Source organism: Physeter macrocephalus, chromosome 20 (assembly GCF_002837175.3).
Source record: "Physeter macrocephalus isolate SW-GA chromosome 20, ASM283717v5, whole genome shotgun sequence".
In the NCBI taxonomy this organism is placed as follows: Eukaryota; Metazoa; Chordata; class Mammalia; order Artiodactyla; family Physeteridae; genus Physeter; species Physeter macrocephalus.
This window is the reverse complement of record NC_041233.1, coordinates 85,666,883-85,693,532: the sequence shown is the minus strand read 5'-3', so window position 1 is coordinate 85,693,532 and position 26,650 is coordinate 85,666,883. Positions and strand designations below refer to the sequence as shown.

The window sequence follows — 26,650 nt, the reverse complement described above, 5'->3', positions numbered from 1 at the left end:
TAAAAGGATTTTTTTTTTTTTTTTTACTTTCTCTTTCTTATATTTCATTGTTAGTGTAAAGAAATGCAACAGATTTCTGTATGTTAATCTTGTATCCTTCTACCTTGTTCAATTCGTTTATCAGTTCTAATAGTTTTTGTGTGGAGTCTTTAGGGTTTTCTATATGTAGTATCATGTCATCTGCCTATAATGACAATTTTACCTCTTCCCTTCCAATTTGGATACCTTTTATTTCTTTTTCTTGTCTGATTGCTGTGGCTAGGACTTCCAATACTATGTTGAATGGAAGTGGTAAGAGTGGGCATCTTTGTCTTGTTCCAGATTTTAGCAGGAAGGCTTTCAGCTTCCCACCGTTGAGTTTTATGTTGGTTGTGGGTTTGTCCTAAATAACTTTTATTATGTTGAGATATGTATTCTCTATACATACTTTAGTGAGAGTTTTTATTGTGAATAGATGTTGAATTTATCGGATGCTTTTTCTGCATGTATGGAGATGATCATGTGGTTTTTGTCTTCTCTTTTGTTGATGTGGTATATCGCATTGATTGATTTGCTTATGTTGACACATCCTTGTGAACCTGGCATGAATCTAATCTGATCATGGTGTATGATCCTTTTTATGTATTATTGGATTTGGTTTGCTAATATTTTGTTGAGGACTTTTGCATCTATATTCATCAAAGCTATTGGCCTATAAATTTCTTTTTTGTAGTGTTTTTGTCTGGTTTTGGTATCAGGTTGATGGTGACTTCCTAGAATTACTTTGGGGAGGGTTCGGTCTTCTTCAATCTTTTGGAAGAGTTTGAGAAAGATTGGTATAAATTCTTCTTTGTATGTTTGGTAGAATTCCCCAGTAAAACCATCCAGTCCTGGACTTTGGTCTGCAGGGAGTTTTTTAAATTACAGCTTCTATTTCATTTCTAGTGATTGGTCTGCTTAAATTATCTATTTCTTCTCGATTCATTTTTGGTGGGCTGTATGTTTCTAGAAACTTGTCCATGTCTTCTAGGTTGTCCAGTTTGTTGGTGTGTAATTGTTCACAGTATTCTCTTATTTTTTTTGTATTTCTGCAGTATCATTTGTTATTTCTCCTCTTTCATTTCTTATTTTGTATATTTGGGTCCTCTCTTTTTTCTTCTTGGTGAGCCTCACCAAAGGTTTGTCAATTTTGTTTATCTTTCAAAAAACCAGCTTTTGGTTTTATTGATTTGTTTCTATCATTTTCCAAAACTCTATTATATTTATTTCCTCTCTGATCTTTATTATTTCCTTCCTTATGCTGATTTTAGGTTTTGTTTGTTCTTATTTTTCTAATTCTTTTAGGTGGTAGGTTAGGTTGTTTATTTGAGATTTTTCTTGTTTTCTGAGGAAGGCCTGTATCACTATGAATGTCCCTCTTGAACACTGCTTTTGCTGTGTTCCATAGATTTTGTATGTTTGTGTTTTCATTGTCATTTGTCTCAAGAAATTTTTAAATTTGCTCTTTGATTTCACCATTGACCCACTGTTTCATTTTAACCATTTTAAAGTGTATAGTTCAGTGGCATCAAGTACATCCACAGTCTTATACAACCATCAGCACTCTCTATTTCCAGAATTTTTATTACCGCAAAAGTAAATGGTATTGTTTTTAAATTTCAGTTTCCAACTGTGTATTACTACTATATAGAAATAGGACATGTGTGTGTATACTTTGTATCTTGTGAACTTCCAAAATTCACTTATTAGTTTATGAGTTTTATTACAGATTTCTTGGGATTTTCTACATAGACAATCATGCAGTCCAAAAAGAAAGATAGTTTTATTGATTCCTTTCCATCCATTGAGTTTTAAAATTTAGATTATTTTACTTTTCATTTTTTAAGTTCCCACTTTGTGTTACTTTATATTTTCTGATATGTTCTGTTTAATATTTCTTTCAAGAATGTTTGCAATTACTTATTTGAGCACTTTTATAATAGCTGCTTTAAAGTCTTTTGTCAAATAATTCCAGGATCTATGTCATCTTATTGTTGTCATTTGTTGATTATGAGTTGAGATTCACTTGGTTCTTTGTAGGCCAAGTAATTTGGGTTGTTTGTATCCTGGATATTTTGCATATTACTTTATGAGACTCAGATTTGTTTAAATCATATGAAGAACATTAATTTTGTTTTAGCAGATAACCAACCTAGTTAGGTTCAGGCTGCAAATTCCAACCCTCTTTTTGTGGTCTGTGACTGAAACATCAGTTCAGTTTTCAAAGCTTTTGCAGTGAGCACTGATTCAATCTGTTCTATTCGTGCACCATTCATATCAGTGTGGGACCTGGGCAGCGTCTATGCTTTAACTTAGTTCTCAAAGTCTTTGATATGCTAATTAAGACCAAACCCATACATAAGCATGTCAGGATTGAGCCTAAGAGTTCATAAACAATATGTTCCCTCTTCACTGTCTCTCTGATGTTTTCCAGTTCACTAGTCTCCCCTTCTGGTCCCTTAGCCAGAAACTCTCCACTTCCACAACTGCATCATGTCTGGGGTCATGTGGTAGGAGGAGTGGGGGTGGGGGTCAGGGGAGCAATGGATTTGGTTCCACCTCTTAGAGCTGCAACCCCACTGAGCAGAAAGTTGCTTCTCCTTGTAAGTCCTGAAGTTCTTCTCAAGCCAGACCTAGAGTGCTTCTCTTGATGGCTCCCTGTCTGCACCATGGTGCTCACTTCCACAGTTCCAGGTACCTCAAGTTCAGGTTGGGGAATACTGAGGGGAAATGAAACTGTAAACTCACCACCAAGTCCAGCACTACTTTGAATTCTAGCATTTTTGCCCGATCTGCCTGCTAGTATATACTTCATTTCTAAGGTCTTCAAACATCTGAGGCAGGCACACTGTCTAGGTTTTATAGTTGCATTCAGTGAGAGAAAGTGTGGCATGCACTTACTCTATCACACCTGGAACCAGAACTTCTGGCTATTTTTTTTGCATGACATAATTTTTTTTTAACCCAACCAATTTTGTTTCAAAGAACAACTGTCAATAAGGCATCATTATTGAATCAGAATAATAAATCACTAGATCCAACTGGAAGGAAAAAATTACTAGATCTGTAATCTCTCCATGCCTCAGCTTTCTCTTGTAAAGTGGGGATAATAATAATTCTCACTTTACAGAGTTGTTATAAGGTTTAGATGAGGTAATATATGTGTATCTCTTAGAACTGTGCCTTAAATATAGTATCATACAGGTACTTGGTATCATCACCATACAGCATTAATCAAAAAGATATTAATCATTTTTGTAAGATGAGATCTATTTTTGATATTTCAAATATATATGCAATGAGAGGTAAAAAGACAAATTTTAAGCAATTATATAGATTGTAGGAAAAATGTACAACAAACAAAATATCAATTTTGTACTTACGTGTGAAGGTTAAGCATGTAAAATTTATATATGTGAAAGTTAAACAACTGAAACAAATGAAAATTTGGAGTTTTTCCTTTACTATAGATGCCGATTTATAAAAACAAACTATGATTTTCTTTGAAACTTACTGCATATGTGAGTTTTCTTATTAGATGAATATATAACTTACTGTTTCTCTGAAGAACAATTTAGCAAGAATCCAAAAGTCATTCAATTCTAAATGCTGAAAATATTAGGATTCCCTATAACCTCTCCCCTGATTTGGGAAAGCACTAACAGACTTACTTTTCAAATCTACAACAGTTATATATGTTCAGTTGCATTTCCCTAAAGATGTTCCGTCCATCCATAATGTGGGTGTCGCTCTCCCCTCTGCTGATGCCCACTTTGCACCTAGGCACGGTCACAGTAACAGTTCTCTCTCCTGTCTCTCTGTCTGCTGCTGTCACACGTTCCTGGGCATTGGTCTCAGGTCAGGGACAGAACACCGATTTGCTAACCCATAAAGTCTCCAAATTGTGCCTATAGTATGTACAGTCTTGGTGGAAAATATGACTGGTAATGGGAAAAATTCACAGACACAATGTGTATTTTGGAGTCTGAATGGAATGCTTGCTGCCTGTTGAAATTTTAAAATGATACTAAGTGCCTTGCTAACTTGGACTCCACTTAGCCATAGCTTGGTCTGCCCGAGCATTTCTCTGTGCTCGTCAGATTGCAAATGAGGAATCTGTCCAATCTTTCCATCAGGAGCCTTCTCTTTACCTTGTAATTGTACAATGAGTCAAAATTCTGGCTTACTTCTCTTCTACTGAGAGGAAGAGTTCCAAGACACATTTTAGTTTTAATACAAATGTCCCAAATAATACAAACAGGCAGATTCTGCCTGGTCTGATTAATTATGGTAGAGGAGGGTCAGATTTCCTTATTTGCAAAGCTGCAACATAGCAAACTACCCAGAGACCAGAACTGGTTTCCTCTGTGGCTCCTGAGTTTTAGATTTTGCTCTGAAATAACATCTTTTGTTGGCCTGTATTTGAAAAAGATGAAAGGGAAGGAAGTTCTCCCATGAGAAAGCTGCTGTAAATGATCACATTTAAATGAGGTTAAAACTCAAACAAAGAACAGCCACAAGAGGCAGTATTTAACATCAAGGAAGGAAAGAAATCAGACCAAGAAACATAGATTTTCAAGATAATAGAACTACCTTTCATAGACTGTATCTTTAATAATTCATGTGGCAGCCTTTTTAGTATGAGAGCAGATGATCTTGGGAATCAGTGTGTTCTCTTGCCACATCATTGGCATGGAGACTAAAGCTGAATTGTGTTGAATCCTGTGTCTGCCTTTGTTTGGTGGAATGGCTTTCCAGTCATGTTTAGGGTAATCTGAACACAGGAACAGGGACCACTGAGAAGATTAAATCTCTGTGGCCACAGGTCACAGAATGGGGTGTGGATTCTGTTGGGTCTAAAATTTCAACATACTGGTCCTAACTGTGTAATTTTGCCTTGTCAACAGCCTTTACCCTGAGCACCATCTACACTTAGCGTTTCTGAACCTTTGCCTTTCCTTGCTATCTCGAGACTGAAATATATAGCTTAGTTCTTTCAGCCCAGGACTAGGGATGTAGATCAGTGAAAAAGGCTACAAGTCGTCTAGGATGTCCACGTGTCATGGGTTATGTATGAACTCCCTTTTCAGCTGTTGTATTAGTCAGGCTAGGCTAAACCGTTCCTTGGCAACACAGCAACCCCTGAATCTCAGTAGATCAACACAACCAAGGTTTACTTCTTGCTCATGCAAGATCAAATAGGCAAGGAGAAGAGAGATCAAGAGGTCAAGCAGAGGATTTTCACTGTCGCAAACCCAGAAGTGACACGCATCTCTTTCACTCACACAAGCTGAGGCTAATCACATGGTACCTCCTACCTGCCAAGGAGCTGAATGTGGCATCTTCCACATGCCCAGGAAGGAGGAGAAAACAGGGTAGAGAAGCTTTCAACACAAATTTTCCTTCTGCTGGCAATGTATGTAATATCACATACATCTATCATGTACAATGTATATAATATCACATACATCTACAATGTATGATATATATACATCTACAATGTGCAATGTACCTAATATCACATACATCTACAATGTACTGTATAATATCACATACATCTGTAATATATAATGTATGTAATATCACATGCACCTACAGTGTACAATGTGTATAATATTACATACACCTACAATGAATAATGTATGTAATATTCTTGCTTTCTAAATTATTTAGTTCAAAAGTCCCTCAAGCCTAGAACTGCAGATATATCAGGATTAAAAATTGTTTGCATTATTAGATGTTTTTAAGGGGAAAATTTATGATCATGATTCCTGTTTGAGAATAGGCCTTTTTAAGATTCTATTTCTGTAAAATAGGTTTAGATTCATTTAATCAGCTCACAGGTATTATGAAAACTAAATTTACCAAAAATATGAATTCCCCAGACTACATTTGGCAAATGCCCAGGTGAAGATTCCTCACTGCATTTTTCAGCGTAAAGAGAAGTTGAGGAGATGGGAGGAAGCAAATGGAGGCAGAGGAGTTGGCTCCATGCAAGATGATTACAGAGCTCTGGAAACACAACTTCTTCACTCCTTTCCTTCCTCCCTTCATCCTTTTCTCCCTCCCTTCCTTCAACAAATATTATTCAGTCTCTGTCACATGCCACAAACTCTGCCAGGCACCAAGGAGACAATCATCAACGAGTAGTCACCGTCCCTGGATGAGTTAGGGTAACACTGGGTGTTTAACAGATAAATCCCCAAATCCTAGTGGCTCAACACAATAATGTTTACTTTTAATTCATGTACAATCCAAAATGTATGTGCAGGGCAGGGGGAGTCTGTTATCAGTCATATGATTCACATGGCTCCACAAATAGTACCTGAAGCTTCCAAGATGTCTGACTGCAACAAGCCAGCAGAAGCGGGAAGAGTGTGGATGTTTCCATGTAGGAGATTTCTACAGGCCTGGCCTAGCGGGGCTGTACACCATTCCATGTCCCAATGCAGGTGGGAGGGTCAGAGTGGAAGAGACTTAATGGACCAGAGAGACACAACCTGAAGGAGTCCACTTTTAGCTTAGGGAAACAAAAATAAAAATTTTATTCATTAGTCCAACAAAAACTCATTTGCCTTCTTTTCTTTTTTCTTTTCTTTTCTTTCCCTCCCTTAATTCCTTCCTCCTTCCTCCCTCCCTCCCTTCCTTCCTCCTTCCTTTCTTCTTTCTTCCTCCCTTCCTTCCTCCCTTCCTTCCTTCCTTCCTCCCTTCCTTTCTTTCTTTCTTTCTCTCTTTCTCTCTTTCTCTTTTTCTCTCTTTCTTTCCTTCTTTCTTTCTTTCCCTTTCTCCTTTTCCAGGCAATGCTCTATGTACAGGGGCTACTACAGTGAACAAAACAGACAAAAATCTTTCCACTGTTCCTAACCTCAAATTCTACTTTTAGGTCTTATACTCTTAAGAAAATCTTGTATATGTAAGCAAGGAACCATGTACAAAATGTTTATTACATTATTGTTTGTAAAAGCAAAAAAAAAAAAAAAAGGAAACAAATGTCCATTGATGGGAAAAAATGGAAAAAATGGATAAATTATAATGTGTTTATTTAACAGAATAATACCACAAAGCAGATAAGCTGAAAAAAATTGAGCCACAACTATCAACATCTCAAAAACAATTTCAAAAAATCTCAAAATCAAGTCTGAAAACGATCTCAAAAAATTTTCAAAAACAAAATATTGTGTGAAAAAAAAGCAAAGTGCAGTTGATTAGTAATAGACCCAGGTTACGTTTAAAAAAGTTTTAAACCCTGAAAAACAATACCACGTGCTCTTTATGGATGTGAATTTATATTAAAAGTTAAAAACATGCATGAGCAGGATGAACACAGAATTCAGGATAGTGGCTGTTACTCCGAGGAGGAAGCAACAGAGGGAAATGGATGAGGAAGAGATACATAGAGGGCCTTAGGTGTATCTATAAAGTATGATCTCCCTTAGAAAAATCTGAAGCAAACATGACATAACGTTTCGATTGGATAAAGCCGGAGGTAAGCATGTGAGTGTTCAGCATGTCATTCTCTAGTTTGTAGTTTGTTTTTACATTGGAACTGTTTTTGGTACCCTTTTAACTAGACTCATTTCCTCCTAGCCTCTTCCCAAATCGCCCCCTCCCCAAACATCCTATGTATCCCCTGATTAGTGTCTCAACTACTGGTCCTGACCAGGGAAGACATTTTCCCTTCTTGCCCTTAGGTGATGCATCTGAGGCAGTGCAGGGAGGCCACTAGTGGGAAGGAGGGAGGACAGAGAAGGAGAGAGGGCATTTGGCTTCCAAGTGGGGAGAAGGGGGTAGGTGGGAACAGGGTCAGGCAGCTTACCTCCCCTGTCTGGCTGTGAAAAGGTCATCCAGAATCCAGCACCCTGGGTGCTTCTATAACTCTTCTAATGGGAGGGACCCCATTAATTTTATTATTTTCAAAGGATTCAACAAATTGTGACTTTAAGGGTTCCCGTCACCAGGCTGTTCTCCTTGGAATATCTATCTTTTCTCTGGGCAGGTGCCAAACCACCGCAGTCACCTTGACTGCAGGTTAACTCTTGTATCAGCAAAGCGAGTCTGGCTCCCTGATCTCTATTACATAACCGTGCTCGCCACCAGAGTGACCTTGTTCTCCTTGAGCCTAGGACAACACAGGCACAAGCCAGGTGATCTGAGGTAACTTTGTGTGCAGACACCAGTTTACCAGCTCCAGCTCCAGACATGTAGCCCTAGACTAGGATCAGCCAAAATGATCTTGGTCCAAGCTGCTTCTTAGTAAAATGTCTTCATCATGGGGTATGTTCTCTCTTGATTGTGCTTTGGGTGTTTTCCATTTTACTGTACATCTCTTTATATCCTTACTCCATCTCTTAATCTTATAAGAAACTTGCCTTTCTTTAAATAACTCTGTCCCGGGACTTGGGATTCTCTCCCATGAGGACTTTATGTTCTCCTATTCTCTCTGTCAGGAGGAGAGGACTCTGTGTGTGTGTGTGTGTGTGTGTGTGTGTGTGTGTGTGTGTGTGTGTGTGTGTGTGCGCGCGCGCGCATGTGCATGGGTGAGCTCCTCCCACTTCCCATGGACCATCTCTCCCCTGCTGGAGTCACTGGTCTCCTTCCCCAACTGGGACCCCTTGATGAGCTGTATTAACCCCGAACCTCCACCCCATTCGTCAAGCTCTGGATTTAGGTATTGAAGCACAGCTGAAGAAATCCCAAGAAATGGTACACATATTTATAGCAAGCCAATTCGCAGCCCTTGACACTTGCTTTCATAACTAACTCTATATTTTTAATGAACCTTCTGGCTTTCTTACACAGTAGCTTTCCCAGACCGTCTCTGCTCTCTTCAAGTCTGTCTTTTTTCCCATCCACTCTCACTCCCACTTGAGGATCTCACCAAGGAAAGACTGAAAGGAGGCAACATAGGCACCTGGAGCAAATACCCCCATCCCCATCATCTTTATTTTTATTTCTACAATTGTTCCCTCTTCCTTTGTTGTGGTATCAAGGGAAGAGACTTTCCTATTTCTTCCTGGAGTTAATGCAGCTACGTGTGCTCTAAATTTCTTGACATCTGAGCTGAGAGATCTTATTCATGTATCATGCCATCTCTTTCCAGAATCTTATGTAGCTGTCATTTTCAGTTAGCTCTTTGTGTTTTTCCTCCTTCAACAAGCGTGTGAGTGCCTGCACTGTGCTAGGTGCAGTGCATCTAATAAAGGATAAAGTATGGCCCCTGCCCTCAGTTGAACAGGGGTAGATGGTAATGTGCTATTCACCTGATTGTAAGTCAGCACGACACGATGACAAATAGTTCTACAGGCATTCCCAGGGAGGAGCAATTATTGTGATGGGGGATTTTAATTTCTTCAAGCCCTTCTACTGCCCCAGAGCCAATCTCCCTATTCCAGCAGCAAAATAAATAGAAAAGGAGAAAAAGCATGCAAATACACTCATTAATCCATTCAAAAAATATTTATTAAGTGCCTACTATGTGTCAGCACTACCGGGGTGCTGGAGGCCCCCTAATGAGTGAAAGCAAGCAAGGTCCCTGCACTCATGGAGTTTGTAGATAATCGAAGACTAGCCTTAATCACACAAATAAGTATGAGCTGTGGAAAGTGCTGGAAAGGAGCAGTGCTGGGTCATATGCAAGTGCATAATAGAGGGTGTGGTCTAATCCCGGAAAGCAGAGAAGTCTTCCCTGGACCTGGGACAATGGAACTAAGAACTGCAGGATGAGTGCTGGTCATCACGGTAAAGATGGAGGCCTGAGGAGGGCCACCCTGCACAGAGCTCTTGTGCAGGGAGGGGGCTTGACCAGGACTCAGGCCTGGAAGGAGGACAGCAAGTGGAGGGGTGCAGGCATGGAAGGTGAAAGACGCCAGGGAGGAGGGTCTCACAGGTCAGGATAAGAAGCTGTGTGTTTATTCTAAGAGCCATGGAGCTGTTGAAGGCCTTGAAGCAGAGAGGAGACTTGATCAGACATGGGCTTAAATGAACACTCCAGCTGCAGGGTGGGTAGCAGGATGGAGGGCTTGGGGTCAACTCTGGTGAAACTGGAAGAGCACTGGATTCAGAATCAGACATCACAGGTTGTATTCAAGTCTTATGAGCCAATGAACTTGGGCAAACTCATCTCTTCCTGAGGCTTGGTTTCCTCCCCTGGACACTGAGGCAGTTGGGAGAGGATGTGTGTGACTAAGTCCTGGCTCACAGGAGGCCTTCAGCCCATTTGTTTAATCCTATACCTTTTTCAGTGTTTCCTAAGCCTCATAGCCATTATTTGTCTGCCAGGAGGGGATGTAGGTGAAGGGTGTAGACCCAGTGCATTTCTGTGTCTAGTTCAAAGAGCACACTCAGGCTCACCTCGCAGGCCCTGGGGTGGCGGGGTCACTTAAATTAGATCACTTTCTTTTTTCTCATTTGCAAATTGCAGACGTCAAAGAGTAACTAGGAAGAGCTGACTTGGCCTCCTTGACCTGCCTCCTAAGTACTGAACTCTTGATCTAAGAATTGTTGCAATCTCCATCACAAATTGGCTGGCTTGTTGGAACAAAAGTGTTATTTTTGGGGACTTCCCTGGTGATCCAGCGGTTAATACTCCACACTCCCAATGCAGGGGACCCGAGTTCTATCCCTGGCTGGGGAATTAGATTCCAAATGCTGCAACTAAGACCCGGTGCAGCCAAATAAATAAGTAAATAAATATGTTTTTTAAAAGTGTTATGTTTCCAAAATCTGGGCTTCTTTAAGAGTTTCAACTCTCTGCTAGGTGCTGGCTGGAACTGAGGATTTTAATTGTTCCATCCCTTCCCTTGTCATGATTGTTTTTCACTAACGGGTTAAGCTAATACGTGGCAGGCATAGGATTTGAATGCAGGGAGTCTGGCTTCACACCATGGGTTTTTCCAGGACACCCTGCTGTCCCACTATTCAAAGCAGGCTCAGGAGCTGAGGAGAGAAAATATCTAGGTTTCCACCTTTTAATTAGATGAGGAAATAAAGCCATCTTTGTCACCATCCTCTGTCACAGATCTTAGAGGCACGGTAAAGTCTTAGAAGCATCGGAAGCTCATCATACATGTGATTTAGGTGTAAGGGATTCCTGGTACAGTGATGGGGGAGGTTCTCCTCCCTCCTCCTTGGAGAATGTCCCCTCCTTTTAGGGTCTGAACTGTTTCTCCACCCACCTACCCAAATTTGCATGTTGAAGTCCTAACTCGCAGTGCCTGAGAATGTGACTGTATTTGGACACAGGGCCTTTAAAGTGGTAATTAAGGTGAAATGAGGTCCTATGGGTGGACCCTAATCTAATAGGTGTCCTTATAAGAAGAGATTAGGACACAGACAACACACAGACGAGGGCAACCCTGAGAGGACACAGGGAAAGGTGACGCCTGCAAGACAAGGAGAAAGTCCTCGGAAGGAACAAACACTGCTGACACCTTGATCTTGGACTTCCAGCTTCCAGGACTGTGGGACAATACATTGCTGTTATGTAAGCCACCCAGTCTGTGGTACTTTGTTGTGGCAGCCCTAGCAAACTGATACAGAGCCTAAGGCAGCTCTACCAAATCTGCGTAAAGTGAGAAAACCTGATTGCTCCTTGCTTCCCTGCTCGTATAGACTAGATCGGACCCTAGCAGTGAGTTTTCTCTATTTTGTGAACGCAGCTGCTTACGGATTCACAAGCACCTTTCAACCCAGTATCTCACAGGTCTCACGTTTACCCATCGCGCTGTTGATGTGGGGTCTCTTCCTGTCTTTCTTCCCTCCTTTCTCCACAAGGATATATGAGGATATATAGCACTCTGGCAGTTAAGTTGCTCGGAGTACATAAAGTATTAATTCAGCAGCTGAGCACCTTTCACTATTTTATCCATATATCTTTGTGAGCTAAATGGTTTTCACATGCTCAGAGCTATAAACCATTTCTTCAGGAACCTGACTTTCAAAGGTGTGCGCTTTAGATGGGGAGAAAGTACACTCTGCCCTCATAAAAGATCCCATAAAAAACATCTCTAACTGCTCTTTCCTCCTAGGTAATAGGTCTGCCAGGACTCTGTGCCCTGTAGGAGAGGGCGGGGCCGCTTCTCAGTGAAGGGCCAGGAGGTTGGCTCCATTGTCCCACCAGGCCCACTGGCATTTGGGTTAATTTTAGTCCTGGGGGCGGTCACCAAGCCTGGCCTCACCCTGGCTGCCACTTCTCGCGAGGCTTCAGGAGAATGAGTTAGAGGCGTCTGCCCTGTTCCTTGGAAACTCTGGATGTGAGACAAACGCTACTTGTCTCCAGGTTTGGGCAAGCCAAGGGTGCTGCCAGGCCGTTCAGTGGAGAGGCTGCATAAGGAAGGATAGAAGGCGAATGTGCATGAAACTTCACTAAAAAAAATCCAACCACAAGACACTCAATGACACTAGGCTGTGTGTAGGTGTTACCTGACAGCAGAAACTTCAGAGCAGGAGGCCCACCTGGCCACAGCATCGGCCCTGGGGAAGATTCTGCCAGGAGCACAGGCACCTTGGGATCCTTGTTCTGATGGGTTCCCGTTCTTAGGCAGGAGAGAGCTAGCTGGTCCTCTGCCTTTTAAGTCACATCATTCAGCACGTCCCTATTGAATACCCACCTTGTATTATGCGAGAAGCGGGGGGAATGGCTGATAGACAGACGTGCTCCCTGCCCCCTGGGCTCAGCAGTGTGCTTGTGCATGCAGCATAGGCTGTTTCCTTCCCTCACCACGCTCTGTGTCTCCCTCTTCTTTGTTCGTTCTTCCATTCATCTGTCCCCTGCAGGCTCCACCTCCCAGAGGCTTGCGTCAGAGGAAGACGCTGCAGGAAGAATGATGCTTATCTCAGGGCCTGAGTCCCTAATGGCAGGATTATATCATCCGGCTAGGAGATATTTTACGATAAATGACCATTTTTTGGCCTCTCCAATTACAGGATCCTGAATCCCTTGCTTGTAATGAAATCTGCACAATGCATCTTACTGCTATAGCCTGGAGGAACATGAGGGCTACCCCAGAGTGCCAAGGACTGCGCAGTTAGAGACCTCCATGCTTGCAAATCAGCAATGCATTTTGTCATTAGCAAATAAACAGCTGAGTAGCACTTCATTGCTAGCCTGAGGCTCTTAAGTACTTCATCTACTCAAGCACCTAGCTTAGTTCCTGCTTCCTGCAAACAGATTCATGTCCCCACATACACAGGAATAAGAGGCTTGCTGGCAGTGAGCCCCAGGGAGGTAGTGGAGTTTGCAGAGGATATGCTGACAAATGTAATTGCTGGCAGCTGTTGGTCCCAGGGCTGCCAACCCTAAGATTTAACCCATAACTCTCCGGGCGATATGTGAGCTGAGGATAGATAGAGATCACTCTTGATCAAAAACAGGTGCTCACCTGAGGCCCACACCTGAGAACTTTGTCCCTGTTCCTATCCAGTTTAATGCCTTTTCTTCTATTGCAAGACCAACCAACCATTTCACTTGCCAAGACTTGACTGATAGTAAGTAAGCTTCGGTATTAAATACTGTTTAGCAGTGTCAACAGTATTTCTTTGAAACTTCCTTTGTCAGCTTTAACAAAACCTCATCAGATCTTACTAAAAGGATTAGCATCCTGGTGTTTTACTTGGGTAATCCAATATTGCATCAAACTTGGAAGAAAAAAGAGGTTTAGCTTGCCTTGGAAATTCAAGGCAAAGTTACACTTGGGTGTTTTAAGAGGCAGATGAGAATGATAAGGGGTAGAGTGCCAGGTCTGAGTGAGAAAGAGTAGGCATGGCCCTTTGCTGAGTCTGACCTCAGCCAGATGCATGGTGCCAGGAACTTAGCTCATATGTGCTGAATAAATAAGTGATAGCCCAAGAAAGGAAACTGATCAATGCTAAAATCAGAGTCCTTGTCAGGTCCGAAAGTGTAAGATCTAGTTATTTCATCTTTGTTCTACACATATTTTCTTGTTTCCTATTGGATAATTCCAGTAAAATTTGTACCCAAACTAAACTTGAACAAGATGTAAGGGATGATGGATATGGACAAGAAGAAGATTTAAAGGAAAATATTTGAGAAACTAGTAATTAGACTGATGAAAGCCCTGAATTCAACTGGGAGTAAAAATGCCTACTTGGTAGGTTATTGTGAGGATTAAATGAGATCATGTGTATAAAGCATCTAGCATAGCGCTGACACCTAGAAGGTGCCCAACAATTGTTAGTTGCCTCCTCTCAACACAGCCAACCTCAGCTGATTTTGGGCTGAATCAGAGGGCTGGTTTCTTCTACTTTCTTCCATTTCTAGAATTTCCTTCCCCTCTTAATGGAGAAATGTTAAGGAGGTAAGGGATTATTACCTTTCTTTTGTTATGTAAAGAGACCTCATCTTTGCAAGAGCAAAGAGTTTTCTAATCACTTGGGTAAACTTCTGTAGAATCAGTCCTAGAAAACAGCTACTGGGAACTGCTATTTTCAAGAGCTTTACGCTGTTGCTTAGAAATGCTTCTTATTTTTCCAGGAAAGATACTTGGCTGTGTTCAAGGTGGTTTGGCTACTACTGTCAGTCTCAACTCCCTTAACACTTCTGATATATTCAAAATAAAAGACATATAAGAGAAATACCCAGGCCCTTTGGTGAACTTTTTCAATGGAACTGTGAATCTCTCGGTTTCATTTCATTCTCTCCTTAAAATGTTCTCTCAGTTGCCTGTAACAAAGTCCAAAACCTCTATAATGGCATTCAAGGATTTTCACAATTTGGGCCTTACCTTCTTCAAAAGTCTCATCTGCCTGTCTCCCTGGATCATACCTAAGCCTTCACATTTTTCTATATAGCCTTCCCCATCTCTCCACCAAACTCCTATTCATCCTTGGAGAATCTCTTCTGTGAAGCTTTGTGGTACACCACAGAGCAAGGTTCTCATAGAACTTTCATAGTTCTTTTGCTCTCACAGTATTTTTCATGTTTTATTGTATTTCATGTTGATATAGTAGGCTTGTACAGTATCTAGTATCTAGTTGACACTAACTCTGTGTTTGTTGAATAAATGTTGTCTTGAATTTGATCCGAAAAAGGGGGGAATACACCAATGTTTTACTGTTTGCACCAGACTGCAAAGTCCTAGAGAAAAAGACCTGGTCTTGGTGACTAGATTAAAGACCATGGAATGAGTTGACAAAGAACAGTAAATATAGTGAAAAAGAACAGATAATAATTTACATTCATTTACTATCTGCTATAAACCGGGTACTAGATGCTTTCAAGGATACAACTGATATAATCTGATTTAATCTATTTGATAACCAGGTGGGGATTAACACACTTACAGGTTAGTAAATGGGTTTAAGGGTAGAGTGACTTGGTTAGTGACTTAATTAATCATGGAGCCTAGATTTGAATCCCATCTGTTGCTCCAAAGTCCAGGCTGTTTGCGTTACCCCAGTCTGGCTCCGAGAAGGGAGGCTACCATTGACGCTATAGCTGGCACTAGTTCGCAGCACGGGTTTGAGGGGGGAAGGCAGCCAGGAGATTGCAGGCATTAGTCAGTTGTGAGGTGATGAGCGCCTGGGCAAGAGTAATAAGCGGAGAGCGATCAATACAAGTGATAGGCCCTGACAGGGAGGAGCCGGGTGCAGCACAGCATCTTACTTGGTCCTGAATGCGGTTGTTCGAGGGGTGGGGTGGGGGGACTGCAGTAGGGGCAGGGCACAGTCCTGAGCACAGATCCGCAGATGCAGCTGCTCCAGGCCCTGAGCTTGGGAGACTGGCCAGCAGCGTGGGGAGCAGGAGAAGAAAGACTCAGGTCCTGCAGAAAAATCATAATGTGGTTAATGCCTATGTGAGTATCGGAGCCCTGACACAATATGTGGTCACGGTAGCTCCCCCCAGCTATGAACCTAAAGGTGGCCTGCAAAAGTAATAGGTTGGATCCCATTTTCCTCCCAGGTGGGAGGGATTGTAGAGTCCACAGCCCCACGAAAGCATGACCAGATGAGAGGATTGTGTGGGAGCTCTGTTTGGCTGAATATCACAGTAAAATGGAAAGGTTTTTGACCCTGAGCTACCGCTAAAACTGCTTCAAGATCCTGTTTATGTAGCATGATTCCACACCTGTGAATTCTTACCACAATCATTTTGGCCAAATATGCTGTTTGCCAGTCTGTGATATTTGGCAAAATGTGTGGTCTGATGCTGAACATAGAACTGGCCTCCTGGTTAACGTGCTTCAAGTCTTGGGTCTTTACTCTTTTTTTTTCTACTCTTTTCTGTTCCACCCATTTTCTATAAGGTCAAAGTAGTTAATGGACATGTACCAGATTCCTGGGGAGAGGCGGTAGGATAAGTAAGGACCCAGTCTTTTTGTAACTCCCTCCCTTCTACCTGCATTACTGGCCAACTCGCTGGTAGCATATTCCTTTATTCAATTTTACCAAGATGGAAGTTGTAGTTAACTGGAGATGAGAGTCATCATTCTTCTCTTGTAAAGTTGTGCTTTCTTTTTAGGAAGTATGATTCCTTTATAGGTATTTCATTCAATTAAAAAGAAAGAGAGAGAAAATTGAACTTTTGGCAGCAACATCAAGTGTTACGAATGAAATGAAAACACCCAAGCCAGTGCTCAAGCCTATTATGTGGATTTATGATATTCCTTTGAACTCTTCATAAGTTCAGTGATTTTGAGTTTCAGTGACCCATGAAAAAAGTACTTTCATGAGGTGCTTTTGTTTATGTCCCAGACTTTTTTTTAAAGAAAACTGAAGAAATTCTGTTGGTGTCTGGACCTGGTCAACTTATAGACAACCTACTTTGCTGGCATAGAATTGAAGGTTTTTGATACATCAATCATTGATATTTTGCTGTTATGTATGATTTTCTTCACTTTATATATTATAGACCTAGATTTATCATGCCTGACATTTTGGTTTTAAACATACACCTAGGCTTGCTTGGAGAAGAACATGTTGGGGGCTCACTCATCTGGGAGCCTCACCCCGCATTTCACTAAGCATGTGGAGGGAAATAAGTTTGCAGAATGTAATCCTAGAAGGTGGGTCACCTGTGAAATCACCTTAGAATTTGATATCCTTTAAAAAGTGGGGGGAGGGGTGCTGTAGGGATGAAATACCATATGTTAGGTGCAATGTGGGAATCTGAATCTTTTCCTCTTTTATTATGTAACGGTTTTGAAACCACATGTTCATCCAGCTGTTTCTCATCAGATTTGTTTTGTTTCCATATAAACACATACACATAAAATAAAACAATTTTAATGAAAAGAGAAATTCTCTTTTCCCCTTAAAGTTTCTTTGATGATGAAATTCATGTAAAGCTCTGAATTATGACAATGTACAAGTTAAAGAATTCAGAAGAGAATTAGAACAAAATTCAGTTTTGATTATCTCTTGTCTCCCTTTTTCAAATATGTTTCTTCATTCCTTTGCTCTCTATAAAACCACAAGGGAGGGCTTCCCTGGTGGTGCAGTGGTTAAGGATCCGCCTGCCAATGCAGGGGATACGGGTTCGAGCCCTGGTCCGGGAAAATCCCACATGCCGTGGAGCAACGAAGCCCGTGCACCACAGCTACTGAGCCTGCGCTCTAGAGCCTGCGAGTCACAACTACTGAGCCCGCATGCCACAATTACTGAAGCCCGCGTGCCTAGAGCCCGTGCTCCGCAACAAGAGAAGCCACCGCGATGAGAAGCCCGCGTGCCGCAACGAAGAGTAGCCCCTGCTCGCCGCAACTAGAGAAAGCCTGCGTGCAGCAATGAAGACCCAACGCAGCAAAAAATAAATAAATAAATAAACTAACTAATTTTAAAAATAAATGGATATTTTTTAAAAAAACCACATAGGAAAAGCACAATTTTGAAATAATATTAGAAATCACAGTTTTTGGTTTCTTTTTCGTGAGAAAAGATAAAATGGCAGAAAAATTGTGCTGATGACATCAAAACAGAGGAATACTGTTGTTCAGAGCATGTTGGGACACACTTACTTCTTACTCTTACCCTTGTCTCATTACTGAAAATGCCTGGGCGTATAGTCCAGTGTGTTTGTCTGACACATATTAACTTTGTATACAAAGACACGTAGCTGTCATTGGGTCTGGCCCAGCAAGTTCAAGAATTGTAGCATTTCCAGCAGTTACAGCTTTGCAAAGGGACAGATCACATTATAAAACATTTCATTGTACCTTTTGCACTGAATTTCATCTAAGTAAGAATAGTAACTTAGATTTCTATAAATATTTATTCTTTTTAGTAACTTAGATTTCTATAAACTTTATACATTCCCTCATTTAATCTTCACAAATCAATACCCCTTTTACTATGAATTTAAGGCTCAGGGGATTCTGACTCCACGTAGATAAGTAAAACGGGTGTCATGCAATGGGGCTCATTCGTTATGGCAAATCACCCTACTACGCTGGGGACTGGTCAGCTCCTAAAGGTAGGATAACTATCTAGACCAGCTCCAGTTAGCTCTGACCTCTGCGTTAATGCCTGTCCCTTTTGTCTTCTGACTTACAGGGTTATAGGGCCATATAAAAAGTAGATAAGGCAGGGCTTCCCTGGTGGCGCAGTGGTTGAGAATCCGCCTGCCGATGCAGGGGACACGGGTTCGTGCCCTGGTCCGGGAGGATCCCACATGCCGCGGAGCGGCTGGGCCCGTGAGCCATGGCCGCTGAGCCTGCGCGTCCAGAGCCTGTGCTCCGCAACGGGAGAGGCCACAACAGTGAGAGGCCCGCCTACCACAAAAAAAAAAAAAAAAAAAAAAAATTAGATAAGGCAAGTTCTACATAAAATGGGATCAAGTCTCATAGAGTGTAGAACGTTGGTGGTAGCGAAACCTTCCATACCATGTTGTCCAAACCTGACTCATAGGCAACATCCCTGACTTCCCCCCTTTCCAGGATACTTCCAGTAATAAGGGACACAGCCCCTCACATGTAGCTTCTTCAGCAAGCTCGTCACCTGCATGGATATTCTCGTCCAAGCCCCAAGACTCTCTTACCTGACAACTGAATCTTATAGGTCTTCCTGTCATCACTCTTGTCCTGCTGCAAACTCCATGATCTATTCTCCACATACCAGTAGGTGATCTTTTAAAATGTAATCAGGCCAAGTTATTCTCAGGCTTAAAATCCTCTAAGGTAACCCCACCAGTTAAAACCTCAATCCAAATTCTGAGCATGGCCTTCAGGCCCAAAGACCCGGACTCCCGCCTTCATGCTGAGCCCTGGTCCTTAGGGCTCTGCATCAACCACGAGGATCCTCTCACTGCTCCCATTTCATGACCTTTGCCCTCTCCCCAGGCTCCCCTCCCGTCTGTCTTCGTGGTACGTTCCCTCATTGTCAGGTCAATGCTCCCACATCATCTCCTCAGACCACCCTAACTAAAACATTTCCCACCAAGCCGCTTGCAAACACTTGACCTGCTTTCTTTTTCGTCATGGAGCTTTTTGCTGCTTTATATTATTTAAAACGTTTATTCATGCAGATGTTTACTGTCAGCCTCCACTCACTCCATGAGGTGGGGACTTTGTCTTATTTATTCTCCACTGTGTTTCCCAGTGTTGTCATCTTGTAGGTATTCTATAAATAAATTAAATTAAAATTAATTAATTAATTATTAGAAAAATTTCCTTTCCATTTCAAGATTGAATATATGCAGGGGTGAAAGATGACTCTAAGATTTCATCCCTGGGTACCTGAAAGAGTGATGGATGTGGGACATGAGGAGTTGTAGGAATACAGAGTGGATGTCATCTAATGCCACCCACTGAACACCCCCTTACTCAGGAGATAGGGTTCATACAGCCAGCATGTTAGGGACTGGAATCCACATCCTCTCATTTCCCTGCCTTGTGTTCTTTCCAGGACATGACACCATTTTATCAGCAGGAAGTGAGGTTGGTGTACAAATAAAGGAGAGATGATGAATTTGGCTTTGGACATGCTGAGTTTGAGGTGTCCCTGGGACGTTCACCGGTTAGATATAAAAACTGAAACTCAGAAATGAGCTCAGATACCTTCATTGATTTTGTAATTGAAATGTGGGAAACGATGAGATTGCCAAGGTAGATAAAGAGCAAAAAATAAGAAAAGGGAGAGAAGAAGATGGAAAAAAAAAAAAAAAAGGCAAAGGCCAGAACATTTGCATATGGAAGAAGTTTGCAGAGAAAAAAAGTATCCACATGATCTCATGAGTCAAGGAAGAAAGAAGGTCAATGGAGGGAAGGTCAAGTAGGACAAGGACAAGGCAGGAGGAGGGGCAGTTTCAGCAGTGCAGGGTCAAAGGTCAGATTGCCAGGGACCCAGGTCCTGAGGATGAAGCCTTATTGGTTAAGATCACTGGAGTTAAACTGCCTGGATTTGGACCCAGACTTCAGCATTAACTGTAGGGCCTCAGGCAAGATTTTTAATCTCTCTAAGCCTTATTGCCTCATATACTAAATAGGGATAAAAGTATCTATCATATTAAAATAGTATGAGAAATAAATGAAATAATCCACTTAAATTGTTAAGCCCAGTTCTTGATACATAGCAACTGCTCAATATATTTAGATATCATTTCTCTCTCTTTTTTTTTTTTTTGGCTGCGTTGGGTCTTTGTTGCTGCGCGTGGGCTTTCTCTAGTTGTGGTGAGCAGGGGCTACTCTTTGTTGTGGTGCACGGGCTTCTCATTGCGGTGGCTTCTCTTGTTGCGGAGCACAGGCTCAGCAGTTGTGGGTTGCGGGCTCTAGAGTGCAGGCTCACTAGTTGTGGTGCACGGGCTTATTTGCTCCGCGACATGTGGGATCTTCCCAGACCAGGGACAGAACCCGTCTCCCCTGCATTGGCAGGCAGATTCTTAACCACTGCACCACCAGGGAAATGCCAGTTATTATTTCTTTTGGTAAGAGTTTGGAATACAAAGGAAGGAGAAAGATAAGATGTAAATTGGGGAGATTAACAGAGTTCAGGGAAGACCTCTTGAGTGAACAAAATCCTGTAAAGACAGGAAAAAGAATCATATATTTAGACACAGGGCTTAGTGTTAGGGAAGAGAAGATAGATGTTGAGATAGCAGCACAAAACGAATGATAAGGATGAGAAGAGAGACGTCTATTTTTTTTTTTTTTTTTTTTTTTGTGTTTGTGGTACACGGGCCTCTCACTGTTGTGGCCTCTCCCGCCGCAGAGCACAGGCTCCGGACGCACAGACTCAGCGGCCATGGCTCACGGGCCGCGCGTGCTCCGCGGCATGCGGGATCCTCCCGGACCGGGGCATGAACCCGTGCTCCCTGCAACGGCAGGCGGACCCTCAACCACTGCGCCACCAGCGAAGCCCGAGACGGCTATTTTGATAAAGAGAAGGTCTTCCAGTGCCACCTTGTTAGATCAGCCCATGGCCCCCACTTGTTGAGAGCTTGTGAGTGCCTCTTTCTCACTACGCCACATGGGGCTGATAATTCCAACTTTCTGAACTGATACAGTTTGATAAGCACTGCCATGGCTAAGGACAGAGCTCTATAGAGGTGTAAGAAAGCCTCTCCAAGTGGCCACTGACCAACAGTGAATCGAGCTGCCATTCATGCAACACAATCATTAAGAATCTCAGGGCTGGAGGCATCTGAAAGGCCATCTGGCCCAAGGTCACCTGAATTCCCTCCACAGCATCTCCAGCAGGCAGTTACATATAAGCTGCATTTGAACAGCATCCCATTTGGTATATTGCAAGCCAGACCTTTCTTTCTCAGGTTAGATTCTTCAGCACAGGAATTCTCCCACTGATCTGCCATAGACTTGAAATTGCCATTTTCAATCACTCCTTAGACTTAACAGACTGAAGGATTCTTTTATTTTTTTTTTATTTTTTATTTTTATTTATTTATTTTTTTCTGGTACGCGGGCGTCTCACTATTGTGGCCTCTCCCGTTGCGGCGCGCAGGCTCCGGACGCGCAGGCTCAGCGGCCATGGCTCACGGGCCCAGCCGCTCCGCGGCATGTGGGATCTTCCCGGACCGGGGCACGAACCCGAGTCCCCTGCATCAGCAGGCGGATTCTCAATCACTGCGCCACCAGGGAAGCCCTGAAGGATTCTTTTAAACCACAAATACGTAACCTGGGAATGGAGATGCTGGTGATGCCTTTTCTGTAAGAGTCCTTGTCAGTCACAAAGGATGACCCCCAGGAGGGGTAAATCTAACATGCAGTAACACCAAGGGATGTTAAAGAGCGTAAGACACTGCTACAAAAGCCAACATGCAAGCACAGGGTATTCAGAGGAAGGGAACTACTGAAGTCATGTTCATCCTTTGTCTTATTCTGGCCCCAGGTGGGCACTGGGAGGTGCCACCATCTAAAGAGGAGCCCAGGCCTGAGCATTCACCCCTTGCCCTCATGTAAACGAGGACATTTCAATTACTGGCAATGAGGTAGTCCATTGAATCATTTAAATGGACCCAGCCAGAGGTTCATGGATCGGTTTAAGCTAGGATAGCGGAAGGTATTCTCAGTCTACCTGAGGATAAGACTTCCAACCAGCCACGTAACCCTACCACAATCCAAATGGAGCCCAGCCCAGCCCAGCACTCTCTGAGTTCAGCTAACTCTGAACTTTGTTTTTCCTCATCTGTGAAATACCTCACCTGTTAGAATGCAGGGAGCTAGAGTAGAGGGCCTTGGGTGGGTCTTCCCACTTCTAAATTCCATGATAGTAACTCAGCTACAAGATCTCCCCGGAGACTCAAGAGATCATAGCAAGGAGGCAGGTAGGAAAGGAGCAATGGCAGCTCCAGAATTTCAACCTATGGCAGACCTGGGGCCTATCTGTTTGGAGGTTTGACAATCTGGAGAGCTTGTCACGTAGTTCCATCTGCATGGCAAACAGCGGTTTTTACTTCGATTGCATAAGCATTGGTGGGAGTTAAGGGAGGTTGACAAGCTCCCTGCAAACAGCCCTTGTGCCATTTTGGGAAATAGGTCCTGGCGGATGATGTAGCCATTCCTCCAGCTCTCACTCGGGGCAATCTCCATACGCTGCATTCAGCTTTAGGAAACGGAAAGGCTCAGCAGTGGCATTTGAGTATTGTCACCACCATCAGAAGATATTCCTTTTTCATCAGGAAACTTTGGTTATCACTAATTTTCTCTTCTGCCTGAGTGTATGATGTGAGTTGGTTAAGATTTGGCCAAGAGAAGCATAAAAGAGAGACAAGAAAATTTGTTAAAAATAAAAAGATGATAAAAGTTTAAAAAAATCCTTTTCTTAATTCAATGATGAAATATGGCTGTTAATGGAAAACGAATTGGTCTACTCCGGCCATAAACACTTTACGTTTATGTTAATCACACTAGCGTTAATACCAAACACTGTGCATCTATTAATAGCAGTTTTCATCTTCATAGTGCTTTACCAACAACTAATTAATTAAACAAACCTATTTTAACTGGTTGCCATGGTAGCAGACATGCACAGAAATGGTTGCATCCATCAAATTCATTCTTAGCTCCTGAAATATAATTCAGTTTGGGCAATAAGTTATCATTATGCAGCACTATAATGTGTTTAGAACGATAATTACTATGTTAGTAATGAAAAGATTTGTGATACACATAAATACATGCAGTAGCAAATATTTATAAAGATAATTTTTATGCTTGTTACCTATAAAATCTTTTCCTCCACTGAATCTGGTAGCCAAAACATGACAATTTCATCTGTAATTATTACTCTGTTTATACCTTATCTACTGTGTTTGCTGTTCAGTACCCATCCTGAGTAGATGGTCATCCAGATGAAAGAGGCTTCCAAAAATTTGCCGCTGAATAAACAGTGAGGAGAGGAGTTGTGGAGCAGGGTGGGGAGATGACAGTTGCCATCTTCAAGTGGCTGAAGGCTGTTGGAGTGGAAGAGGAATGGGAGTGGTGGCTTGACTGCTGGTGTCCAGACCAGCGTGAATGGCGGAAGCTACAGGGAGGCATGTGTGACCTGTGGCCCCAGGGCACAGGGGTTACATAGGATGCTCTGGGGTCAGGCTGGACCTAAATCCAGACCCCGTCCTTGCTGTGGTGGGGTTAGTTGCTCTGAGCCACCAGCCTGCTGCATGGGGTCGTGTGGGGATTCCCAGCTAATGCACAGAGGCCTCTGCCTAGCACAGAGTAAATAGAGCATGAGTGTTAGCTCTTTATTAGTGGAGGATTTTTACCTGGAGGTTGTTAAAAATAGAATGGGCTGCTTTGAAGCAATGACTCACTTCTCTGTCAACTGGAAGTAATGAAGCAGAACCTGGATGGCCACCTGTTAAAACTGCTGTATAAGGGCTTCCTGCCTTGAGGGCAAGGTTGAAATAGATGATTTCCAGGTCCACGATTCCATGAATTTGGGGAGGAGGGGAAGGAGGAAGGACTTCTATTTTCATCCTTCAACCTTTGCTTCACTGGATTCTTACTATAATGTAATACTTGGGTGAACTAGGTTTGTGACGTAGTGTTATTGGTAAAATGGTATTATATGGAGCAAACTGTTCTCTTTCAGATTTTCGCCCTGAGCTAGCCTTAATTCTAAGAAAGACACTCACTAATTTGACTGTTTAGTCTCTGCCAAGTTTTCCTCCGAGACCCTTTAGGTCCTTTTCAAATGCAGATTTTTTTCCAACTAGTTTCCTTAAGTCTGTGGCTCACTGTGTTCTAAAATTACGTATTTCCCTTATTATCCAGAATGTCATCTGTCTATAGTCATATTTCTCTAAATATTTGTACCTATCTTTACCTTGTCCTTTAACTCCTCATCAGTGAGCAGGCAATGAACCAGCTTAGGTTTTTTTTTTTTTTTTTAACGTCTCAGCAAAGGTGTTTTTAATAAACACAGCCTAAGCTAAACAGCTCTGCTTCAGAGAATTCTTTCTTGACTGGAGCGGCAGCCCTGAGCTCCCGGGTGGCGGGCTCCCAGTCTTAGACCTGGAAGGTTTTCTGTTCAGATTCAAATGCAGCCTTGTTAATTCTGGTGAGGTCTGTGCTCAGAGCACCTGATGACGGTGCCTCCCTCTGCGCCCCACCCCCCACCACCTGCAGCTGTCTCCAGGCCAGGCCTCAGCTCTGTGGGCCTGTTTCCCGATCTCAGAAATGGACATGATCTTAGTATCCACCCTGCTAGGAGGACCCCCGAGGTTCCGAGGTGAGGTTCAGTGGGCGGTAAGATCACAGAGGGACCAATGCGTCCTTTCTTCTTTTAGAAACAAACGCGCCTCATCGCGCTAACTGCAGACACCAGCAGCCTAGGGAGACCTGCCCCGGGGGAGGTGTCTGGGGGGTGGGGAGGGTCAGGTGGACCTCGTGTTGCTGCTTCGCGTTATTACCCTTCGCAGATGGTGCGTTTTTCACAAACTGAAGTTTTGTGGCAACCCTGCGCCGAGCAAGTTTACTGGCACCATTTTTCCAACAGCATTTGCTCACTTCCTGTTGCTGTGCCTCATTTTGGTTAACTCCTGCGATATTTCAAACTTTTTCATTATTATTATTCTCTGACTTGGTGATCTGTGAGTAGTCATCTTTGATGTTCCTACTGCAAAAAGATCACGACTGGAAGGCTCAGATGACGGCTAGCATTTTTTAGCAATAAGGTGTTTTTTATCGTACGTGTGTTGTTTTAGACGTAATTCTGTTGCACGCTTATAGATGAGGGTACAGTGTAAACGTAGCTTTTATCTGCACTCTCGCCGGGCTTCCCAGAGGAGCGTATCATCGGTGCAGCGGAAGGCTGCTCGCAGGGCCCCCGCGGGGTCAGTGGGCAGCTCCGGCTGGGCTGGTGGGCAGCAACAGCGTGCCTGTGCACAGACGCGTACCCCGCGGCGTCCACCCCTCCGTGCCCATCGAACACGGCAAAGTAGGCGCGGTCCACAGAGTCCGATAGGCCAAAGAGCAGGTTGAAGGCTGGGAGGCACACGTGCTGCTCCTGCATCCTGCGGCGGGCATTACGGATGGCGTGCACGGAGACCAGCCACTGCCGCTGCGGGACCCAGGCAGCCACGGGCACCTGCTTGTGCCACTGGCTGCACGCTCCCCAGAGCCGGTCAGAGAGGCTCCGCACCAGGCCCGCAGCGTCCAGCAGGGTCACAGGGGCCTCCTCCTCCTCCTCCTCGCCGTCCTCCTCCTCCTCGCCGTCCTCCTCCTGCTCCGGCTACTTCCGGAACTCAGAAAGGTCCGTCCGCAGCAGCCAGGCGGGCAGCAAGTGGCGGCCGAGCGCTCCCGCTGCTCAGGAAGCCCATGGCCAGCTCAGCCAGCTCGCCTTCCACCTCCTCCTGGGTCAGCATCGGCCCTCGGACCTTCCCGGGCAAAGGGCTCTCCGGGCCCAGCGTGGCTGGGAAGTCGCGGAGGAGCGCGTCCAGGCGGCTGGGGTTCCCCTCTGCCTTCCGGCTGTTCTGCTGTGGGGTTCCCGAGGCCATGCCCAGAGCATCCCCGGGGGCTGCTGCCAGGTCGTTGGTCTTCATTCTGCCACTCGGCCGCCCGGCGCCGCTCTCCCCAGCCTAGGTTTTTTTGTTTGTTTGTTTGTTTTGTGGTACGCGGGCCTCTCGCTGTTGCGGCCTCTCTCGTTGCGGAGCACAGGCTCCGGACGCGCAGGCTCAGCGGCCATGGCTCACGGGCCCAGCCGCTCCGCTGCATGTGGGATCTTCCCG

General features: G+C 43.5%; 1 protein-coding gene and 1 pseudogene across 23 annotated transcripts in view; one reads left to right on the top strand and one right to left on the bottom strand.

Annotated features, from left to right (window-relative positions):
- PSD3 (pleckstrin and Sec7 domain containing 3) overlaps positions 1-26,650 on the top strand; it is a 706,021-nt gene that overhangs the window by 156,443 nt on the left and 522,928 nt on the right. The window lies entirely within an intron of this gene.
- On the bottom strand, positions 25,236-26,552 carry LOC102983263 (protein phosphatase 1F-like; annotated as a pseudogene).